The sequence below is a fragment of the Canis aureus genome, chromosome X (genome assembly GCF_053574225.1).
Source record: "Canis aureus isolate CA01 chromosome X, VMU_Caureus_v.1.0, whole genome shotgun sequence".
Taxonomy (NCBI): Eukaryota; Metazoa; Chordata; class Mammalia; order Carnivora; family Canidae; genus Canis; species Canis aureus.
The window spans coordinates 67,479,046-67,489,543 of record NC_135649.1 but is presented as its reverse complement, the minus strand read 5'-3'; positions in this window follow the sequence as shown (position 1 = coordinate 67,489,543).

Here is a 10,498-nt window from a genome sequence, read left to right as displayed (position 1 = left end):
GAGACGCGAGCACGAGGCGGGGCGGGCGCCGCGGGTCCTGGCAGCTGTGCGCTGCGACCTAGGGATTAGCCTCGCTCGCCCCGCAAGCGCGGACCCCCAGCACCCCCGCCCACTCTGCGGCCGAGAATGTTTCACAGTAGGCAATATGCTTCCAGAGGTTTACTTTCGAAACACCTCCAAACGACTTTTGAAGTTTTCCATTCTTGCTGTGCACCCAGGATGTTGAGGAGGCCATTTCTTCCGTCGGCCTAGTTTTAGAAACCTATGGTAACTTCAGACCTCAAAGGCAAGTTGCACGATGGCGGCAGGGTCTAAAGAAGTGGAATCTCCGGGGTTTTACTGTATTTTATACCTTTGACAAAAAGTCGGATTAAACTCCTTACTCTGACCCAAACCAAACAAGAGGTACTTTATTCCATAGAAACTGGTGAATAGCCAGGCTTGGGAAGGAGGGGGCAGTGGTGAGTTTTGAGGAAACTAGTCCCGGAGTGGGGACCTAACTGGGCTGGGAGGGAGCGGTGCCTCAGGACCGCCTTGGCAGAGATTGCATAACTGCTTTGGAAGGCTTCCTCAGGCACCCGTAGGTCACAGGGCTGAGGCAACAAAGACTCAGCCGAAAATAAAGAGGCTAAAGGGAGGATAGAAAAGAGGCCTGCAGGTAACACTGATCATTTTCCACATGGTAATCGGTCCTCACCCCGCAGAGTGTCCCGGGGCCTTAGGGCCCTTGTTCCCTCGGTTTGCTGCCCTCAACCGCCTTGCCTGATCTCCGCTTAGGCAAAGTCTGCACGCCTTTTCAAAGCTCACTTTAAGTAACAACTGCTGTCTGAATCTCAGGGTAAGAGAATTAGACTGACCTTTCAAATCCAACTCGGAGAATCTGTGATTCTAAGGCGTCTCTAGCCACCTACCTGGTACAGTGATTTTTCATTTTCATTTACCTTTTTATTTCTCTAAATTTAGTCTCTTCTCACAAGCTCCCTCCCTTTCAACACCTGGAACACCCTTACCCAAATTAGCATCAAGCCTGGCACCAAGGAGGTGACTAGCAAATATTTGGTAGTGTTGATGATGAAGAATGATGAAATGTTCAAAAACTCGGATCTGGAACTTTCAGTTTCAACAGGCAGTCAGTATTACAATTAGAGTGATACATTTAGAATTCTCAAGCAAATAGTTTCCATTGCAGTCAGTTGCTACGCAAATGCTAGGACTGGCAAATAAAGAGCCATTTCAAGGCCCAAGTGCACAGCGGGATAAAAAGTCTTTCCAGAGAAAACTACTTCATTTTGGAGGAAAGAGTCCTTGACCTTCCCTGCTCTGGCCATTACTCCCTGACATCTTCCCCTCAGCTTGTAGCCTCAGAAGCCTTGTCTCTATATTTGTTTCCTTCACCTAGTGCTCTTTTTCTTCACATTACTATAATTTAAAAATGTTCTAAAAATATTAAAATAATAAATACTCACTAGGGAAAACTTGGAAAGTATAGAAGAGTCAAGTAAATCACCCATAATTCCTTCACACACACAACCACCTGCTAATATTTTAGTGTAACTTTTCTAGTCTTTTTATTCCTTCTGCACAGATCTCCCCCACCCCAAATTATTTAGAAGTATGAATAGATTAGGAATACTAAAGGTAGGGTGACACCAAGAAAGATAACTGGCTGGCTAACAAGAAGTCTGGCTGGATGGCATTACCTTGGTGCTTTCAACCTCAATACAGGCTGAGTATTTAATCCTTCAGCCTTAGGGGATCCCTGGGTGGTGCAGAGGTTTAGCGCCTGCCTTTGGCCCAGGGCGCGATCCTGGAGACCCGGGATCGAATCCCACGTCAGGCTCCCCGTGCATGGAGCCTGCTTCACCCTCTGCCTGTGTCTCTGCCTCTCTCTCTCTCTCTCTGTGTGACTATCATAAAAAAAATTTAATCCTTCAGCCTTAGAAACATGATCTCCTCAGTGTCCCAGAACTGGTCAGACTCAGGAGGCTGACTCATCCCGATTTCCTTATGAGACTGATGTATGGAAACCAGAATGCTGGTCGATAATGAGAAATAGAACTGTGACAGTTTATGTTGGCTTCATCACCATGGGTCCCTAACTTAAATAATGTATAAGCCTTGCTCCTTACCAAGTGCTATTTTGTTTTATACAGTAACTGTATGAAGTAAATACTAATATCGAGATGGAGAAACTAGGGCACAGGAAGATTAAGTAACTACCAAGTCAGCTCTATGTTGGCTTCGCCAACTCTCCCTTTTCTGTGCTTCCATGGTTCATGGACACATTGTTTAGATAGGTCAAAATTATCAATCAAGTTATAACCAAGGCTTGCTGGTCTGGAAGCCATTATGTTTTTTGAAGGTGATTTTTTTATTTGATTCAATGTATATTACTTTTATAGTTTAACTCTCAGATAAAATTTTATTTCCAAGTTCCTGGGAACATTTTATTGTTGGTCCTTTATATTACCTGGAAGCTTTTATTGTATTAATCTTCAAAAGTCCAAAAATTTTAAAACTTCATATTTTATAAATATTTCCATGCTTTATAGTTTATGTTAATATCTGTACTAATCTTCCCTCTAGTACATGTCCCTCAGTTTGCTTAGCTATTCTCTTATTATTAAGTAATAATAAATCTTTTATTATTAAATTTCTTGAAAGAAAAGTTTTATACACTATCTTCTTTCCATCATTTCCCATTCAATTTTTAGAAAAATTGTATAAGTAGTATATAAACACATTTCTTCATGAAAAAAGTTAAAACATTACAGATAAGATTGATGTTCTTTCTGTGTATCACCCACAATCTTGGGCTTCTCTATCTCCCTTCCCAAAGGTAACCACTGTTACGAGATTGGCTTGTATCCTTCCAGACTTTTTTTCCTATGGATTAATGTATATGTAGAAATGTATATAAAATATTCTTGTTTTCTGTGTATTCTTTTTGTGTGTGTGTGTGTGTGTATTCTTTTTAACATAAACACTATTATACTCTACTTCCTGTTGTACAGACTGCCCTATTCATCCAAAATTATATCATGGAGATCTAGTCATGTTATCATACACCATGATGTTTACGTAGGCATTTCTCTATTTTTTAAAATTATTTTGCAGGTGGTAAGGGGGACATCTTTTAATAAACACTTTATTAAATATTTTAATTTTCACCAGAGCAGAAGGCAATATAACTGGACCATATTAGCCAAGTCTCACCAAAAATAAACAAAATAATACGAAGCCCAAAAATCAACTAACATTTACACTAAAAGACATTATCAAGGGTATGTTAGGATATGAGGAACATCTCTGCAGCTTTTGCAAAAGTTTTATAGAGGACATTTTTCCTAGATAGGTAAAAACCATGCAAGAAGTACTTTTCAGAACTTAGGATGAGAAAAAGAAAATAGTTATTAGCTCTCCTTAACTTGTAATAGTCCCTCTTTTAATCAATGCTCCTACCAGGAAGTTTACAACTAAATTTAATATAAATTACCAAGAGTTAAGGCATATGTATGTTTCTACTGAGAACCCTTCCCTCACATACACTTTGAGTTTGAGCTATCTTTAATTGTCTTATTACCTATGAATTTTAAAAAGCTATCTTAAAATCATTCAAAAAGTAGGCAGAACATAAATTATAAATAAATACACCTGAGAAATATGAAGTAAATTTATGCAGGAATAATTTCAACATGAAGAAAGGACAGGAAGCTAGAGATTTGCAGTGGTAGATTTTTTTCAAAAAACATAATTATTTCAGGCACAGTTGGTAAGTACACCTGTCATATGTGCTTTCAAAAATGTAGCTCAAAATGATAACATGCTGAGAGAAAAACAAACCTTGCAAATACAAAATCCATTTGTTATGACTGGTTTTGCTTACACTCTCTCAAAATAGCCATCTGTACTAAAGTGTGTACATAACAGAACAACTTGCTACAATACAAAAAGTTCATAGATATTTCGACCTTGGAACTTTTTAAGGAATTGAAAATTTTTCAAAAGCACCTTTCATTTTTTTTTGCTATAGAACTAGGCATTTCTCTATTGATGAGCATTTACATTGTTTGTTTCCAGGTTTGAGCTTTTGAAAACACTACTTCAAGGAATTTGTTTATATGTCTTGTGAATACATACAGGTGTTTTGAAAACAGGCATTTAAAATTTTGATATAACCAAAAAGCCATTTAAATTACTTGTACCAACCAGTAGTGAATGAATCTCCACTTCCTCCATTATTACCAATACTTGATATTATTAGATTTTAATTTTGAGCAATCCAATGGGTACAAAATGGTATCTTTAAGTCTTGTTTACCTGAATACTAATGTCATTAAGCATCTTTTTATGTTTAATTTAATTTATATTTTATTATATTATGTTTAGTTTATTTCTTCTTTAGATACTTAGTCATTTCTCTATTGGGCTGCTTTTCTTATTGATTTACAGGAATTTAAAAAAATATATGTATTTTGCATTTTAGCTTTTCTTAAAAAGAAATCTAAAAGAGATATTGTACTTGTTTTCCCATAAGTAGTTTGTCTATTTGCAATTTTATGGTGTTTTATTTTTTATTTTTTAATGAAGTCAAATTTATGAGTCTTTTCACTTTTGTCTTATTTTAGAAGGCCTTTCTAGGAGGTTGAATGGTGAGTCCCCAAAAGATATGTCCACCCAGAACTTGTGAATGTGACCTTATTTGGAAAAGGGCTTCTGTAGATGTAATTAAGGTTCTGGAGATGAGATCCTGTTGGATTTCCTACTGGCTCCTAAATCCAATGACAAGTGTCCTCATAAGAATAGGGAGGAATGGGGATCCCTGGGTGGCGCAGCGGTTTGGCGCCTGCCTTTGGCCCAGGGCGCGATCTTGGAGACCCGGGATCGAATCCCACGTCGGGCTCCCGGTGCATGGAGCCTGCTTCTCCCTCTGCCTGTGTCTCTGCCTCTCTCTCTCTCTGTGTGACTATCATAAATAAAAAATTAAAAAAAAAAGAATTAAAAGAAAAGAAAAGGGAGGAACGCCTAGGTGGCTCAGAGGTTGGGCGCTTGCCTTCAGCTCAGGTCATGATCCCGGGATCCGGGATTGAGTTCCGCATCAGGCTCCCTGCAAGGAGCCTGCTTCTCCCTCTGCCTGTGTCTCTGCCTCTCTCTCTCTTAGTCCTTGTCTCTCATGAATAAATAAATACATCATTTTAAAAAAAGAAAAGGGAAAGATACATAGGAAGGAGAAGGCAATGTGAAGACAGAGCCAGAGATGGAAGTGATGTATTTATAAGCCAAGGAATGCCAAAGATTGCTAGCAACCACAAGAAGCTAGGGGAGAAACATAGAACAGATTCTCCCTTAGAGCTTCTGGGAGGAACCAACTCTACTGACACCTTGATATTGGACTTCTGACTTCCAGAATGTGAGAAAATAAATTTCTGTTGTTTTAAGTCGCCCAGTTTGTGGTAATTTTTAGTGGCATCCCTAAAAAACTAATAAAGCCTTTCTGTCCCTAAGATCATTAACACATTATCAAGTTTTCTAATACTTTGTTTTCCTTTTTTATCTATAACTCTTTTAATTCCTAATTGTTTTTTATAAGTGGATTTTAGGGGGGGATCTCTCTATTTCCTGGATCTGAATGCCTGTTTCCCTTCCCAGATTAGGAAAGTTTTCAGCTAGAATTTGTTCAAATACATATTCTGGCCCTCTGTCCCTTTCGGCGCCCTCGGGAACCCCAATTAAACGTAGGTTTTTCTTCCTCAGGCTGTCGTTTATTTCCCTTAATCTATCTTCATGGTCTTTTAATTGTTTGTCTCTTTTTTCCTCAGTTTCCCTCTTTGCTATCAACTTGTCTTCTATGTCACTCACTCGTTCTTCCACCTCGTTAACCCTCGTCGTTAGGACTTCTGGTTTGGATTGCATCTCATTCAATTGATTTTTAATTTCTGCCTGATTAGCTCTAAATTCTGCTGCCCCGCCACTGGGGCTGTTCCTCCTGCGGCCTCACGGGGTAAACAACCCCCACTGAGCCCTGCACCAGGCAGGGGCACAGCAGCTCCCCCAACTGCTAACACCTGAAAATCAGCACAACAGGCCCCTCCCCCAGAACACCAGCTAGACGGACAACTTCCAGGAGAAGCCAAGGGACTTAAAGAACACAGAATCAGAAGATACTCCCCTGTGGTTCTTTTTTTTTTTTTTTTTTTTGGTTTTTTTTGTTGTTGTTGTTGTATAAGTGGATTTTGATAGAAATTTAACTTAGTATTTTCCTAAATGGTTAGCCACTTAATGAGTTATTCTTTTCCTATTGTATTGAAATGCTACTTTGATTATACACATGGGCCTGTTTCTGGATCACTAGTCTTTTCCTTTAATCTATTTTTCCATTCCTTCATCAATATTGCAGTGCCTTGGCCATTATCAATCTTTAATCTTTCATATGAACTTTAGAATTATTTGGTCAGGTTTGAAGGAAATCCTGATTTTTATTGTAATTGCATTAAATTTATAGATTTGTTTGGGAAGAATGGACATATTGATAGTATAAATACTATCAAATACTTTCCTGTCTACAAATAATGTATATTTATTCAGGACTTCTTTTATTTCTTTTAGTAAACTTTATAGTTTTCTCCATGAAGGCTGTGCCCTTTTTGTTTGTAAGGGTTTTTTTTGTAAGTTTAATGCCTAGTACTTTGTAGTTTCTGCTGCTATTAAGATTTCTTCCTGATATTACATTTTAATTAGTTATTATGTATAGGAAAATATGTTTGTATGTTTATCTTATATCCACTTTTCGTGTTAACTCACTAGATGTTTGAAAGTGATATTTTGGATTTTCTAGAGTGGTAGCATATCATTTGCAAATAGTAACAGTTGTGTCTTTACCTTCCAAATCTTTAGAACACTTACAGTGGAGATACTGGTTATACTTTCTTGTTCCTGACTTTATATTTTTTAAGATTTTTATTTATTTATTTGACAAAGAGAGAGAAAGAGAAAGAGCACAAGCAGGGGGAGTGGCAAGCAGAGGGAGAGGGAGAAACAGGCTCCCCATCTAGTAGGGAGCTGGCTGCCGGGTTTGGGGTGGGGGTGGGGGGATGGGGGGCTCCATCCCAGGACTCTGGGATCACTCCCTGAGCTGAAGGCAGCCACATAACTGACTGAGCCACCCAGGCGCCCCTTGTTCTTGACTTTAATAGATTGGTTCTAATGTTTCTAATGTTTCATATTAAATATGTCTTCAGTAGGTTTCTAGAAGATAACATTTATTACATTAAAATAATTTCTTTTTCTCTTTGGCTTCCTAAAGCTTTAATATTAATAGTATTATGAATGAATATTGAATTTTATTGAATGATATTCCTGCATGTATTGAAAATAATCATTTGTTTATTCCTTTACTTGGTTAGTGTGTGAATTATATTGCTAGGTTTCCTTATGGTGAACCATATTTTTATTGCTAAGATAAAGCACACTTGGTTAAGATGGATTCCCCTTTTAATATGCACTAGATTCAATTCACTAATTTTATTTAGGATTTTTTCATTTTAATTTTTACATTATATTGGCCTATATTATTTTTTATGGAGTCCTTGTTTGATTTTAATATTAAGGTTATACTTGCTTGTGAAATAAGTTTGGAATTTCCCCTTCTTTTCTATTTTCTAAAGTTGTTTATATGAAATGAAAATTTTGTGTTCCGTGAAGTATTGATAGAACTCTCTCACCACCGGTGTCTTTTGGGAATAGGTAGATTTTTGAAAACTATTTCAATTCCATTATACAGATTTTCAATTCTTCTTTGGTCACTTTGTTTATTAATGTTTCCATAGAAGCCTGCCAATTTAATTCAGGTCAGGGTTTCTTAATATTTGCACTATTGACATTTTGTACTTGATGATTTTTTGTTGTGGAGGCTGTCCTGCACCTGTAGGATGTTTAGCATCATTCTTGGCCTCTATCAACTAGATGTCCATGGTACCATCCTCCCCATCCCTAGATGTAATAGCCAGTCTCCAGATCTTGCCAAATATCCTTTGGGGGTCGGAATTTATTTGTATAAAGTTGTGCAAAGCTGCTTATAACTTTTAAGTCTCCTCAGAATCTGATTATGTCATCCTTTGTACTCCTGACATAGTTTCTTTGTGACTTCTCTCTTTTTTGTAGAATGAACCTGCCCAAAAGTTTGTCTATTTTATTAGTCTTTCCCAGAGCCAGCTTTTAGCTTTATTATTGATTATATATTTATTTTATATTCCTTTGTGACTTAAGAAATGAAAAATTCAATTTCTAATTATTGATAGTATATAAACAATAAAATTCATTTTTCATATCTTGAGTATGTATTCTGTAATCTTGCTAATTTTGCCTCTTAGTCATTTTAGTTTGTTTTGTAGATTCCTTTGGATTTTCTACATAGATAAACATGGTGTCTGTGAATAGAAACATTTTTATTTTTCTTTCCAATCTGAGTGCATTTTATTTCTTTCCTCTAAGCTTTATTGAGATACACTTAACATATAACATTGTGTAAGCTGAAGTTGTACAACCTGTTGATTTGATATATATTGCAATGGATACATGCAATATAACAAACATGTTAGCTAACACCTTCATCACCTCAGATAATTATAATTTCATTTTTGTAATGAGAATATTTACGATGTACCCTCTCAGCAACTTTTAAGTGTATAATATAGTATGGTTAACTATAATCAAAATGCTATGCATTACATCTCCAGAAGTAATACATTTTCTAAGTGGAGCATGGTATCCTTAGAACAACATCTCCCCATTTTCCCCAACTTCCATTCTGGTAACCACATTCTGGTTACCACATTCTACTCTCTGTTTCTACAATTCAGCTTTTTTAGACTTCAGATATGAGCAATAACATACAGTATATTTGTATATGTCTCATAAACAAATAGGTTCAGTGATCAATAAAGTTGAAAACAAAAAATAATAGGGAAAATCAATGAAACAAAAATCTGGTTCTTTGAAAACATCCATAAAACTTACGAACCTCTAACAACACTGACAAAATTAACCTCCAATGATTCACTGCATTTGCACATATTTACTGAATGACATTAATAATTATATCCATAATTGACATATAGTCTACTTTAGGAACTTAAGTATCCATCGTCTCAATATTGTTCACACAGTGGGAAGATGAGTAAGGAAACATTGGGCTCTTGCTTTAAAACAACAATGAAATTTGATTTCCAGCATAACAGCTAGATTGTTCTCCTTCATGACAGAAACTATTTTTTTGTAATATCTCCTGATATTAGCTCAAATTCTATTGTAAGTGATAGAACGGATTCCACAATATCTGTGCCATGAGTTCAATTTTTAGTTTTTATTTATTATTTTTAAAAGATTTTGTTTATTCATGAGAATACACAGAGAGGAGACAGAGAGAGAGAGAGAGAGAGAGGCAGAGACACAGGCAGAGGGAGAATCAGGCTCCATGCAGGGAGCCTAACGTGGGACTTGATCCCAGGTCTCTAGGATCACGCCCTGGGCTGAAGGCAGCGCCAAACCACGGAGCCACCCGGGCTGCCCGAGTTCAATTTTTTAAAGCTACAAATATGGCTTTGCTAATTGGAAAGCCTTTGGAGACAAAATGTACCTGAATTATCAATTGGCCAGGGTCTCATGTCTCATAACTCGAGTGTGGTAAAAATAAGTTATTTGACTTTTTTCAGATTTTGAATCAATTCTTTGTTCATATTGTCAGAAAGGTCTTGTATTATATAGACTTAGTTGAAGATCTTCTGCTTTGTGTAAAATATAATATATGGTGTCATAATTTTCTGATATACATTCTGTAACTGAAATAAAGTTTTTAAATTTATATTTCTTAGCATATGTCCATCTAAAATGTTTGCATGTGTGTGTGTGTGTGTGTGTGTGTGAGCAAGCCATTTTTATAGCTGACCAAATTTAAAACTCAGATTCTATTAACAGTTGTTAAAAATTTTGTTGTTTTTGTTGTTAATTTCAGTCACTGGATTTTGTCATTATGTTTGGACTGTTAGAGAACTTCTTATCAAATTCATTTTCAATTTGTTTACCTTTCTCTTGATATTGTCCACTTTGTTCCCTTTATATTTCTTTGAACACAACAAACAAATGACTTTTCATCATTCTCTGCTGCTGCAAAAAACAACAGCAGCAACAGCAACAAGGTATCGGATGGGGGGCTGGGATGATCATCTTTATAGCAAAAGGTTTGCCAAAAAAGAAAGAAAGAAAGAAAGAAAGAAAGAAAGAAAGAAAGAAAGAAAGGAAGGAAGGAAGGAAGGAAGGAAGGAAGAAAAAGAAATGATAGTAATAGCAAGGCTGGTTTAAAATAAAAAAAAAAAACAAAGAAAACTATAGCTGGAAGGGGGCATGAGAGAGATTTTGTTGCCAATATATTCTGTTTGCTTGTCCTCGGTGTTAACTGAACGTTTATGTTTAATTTTTGAAAACTCATAAAGATACACGTTTA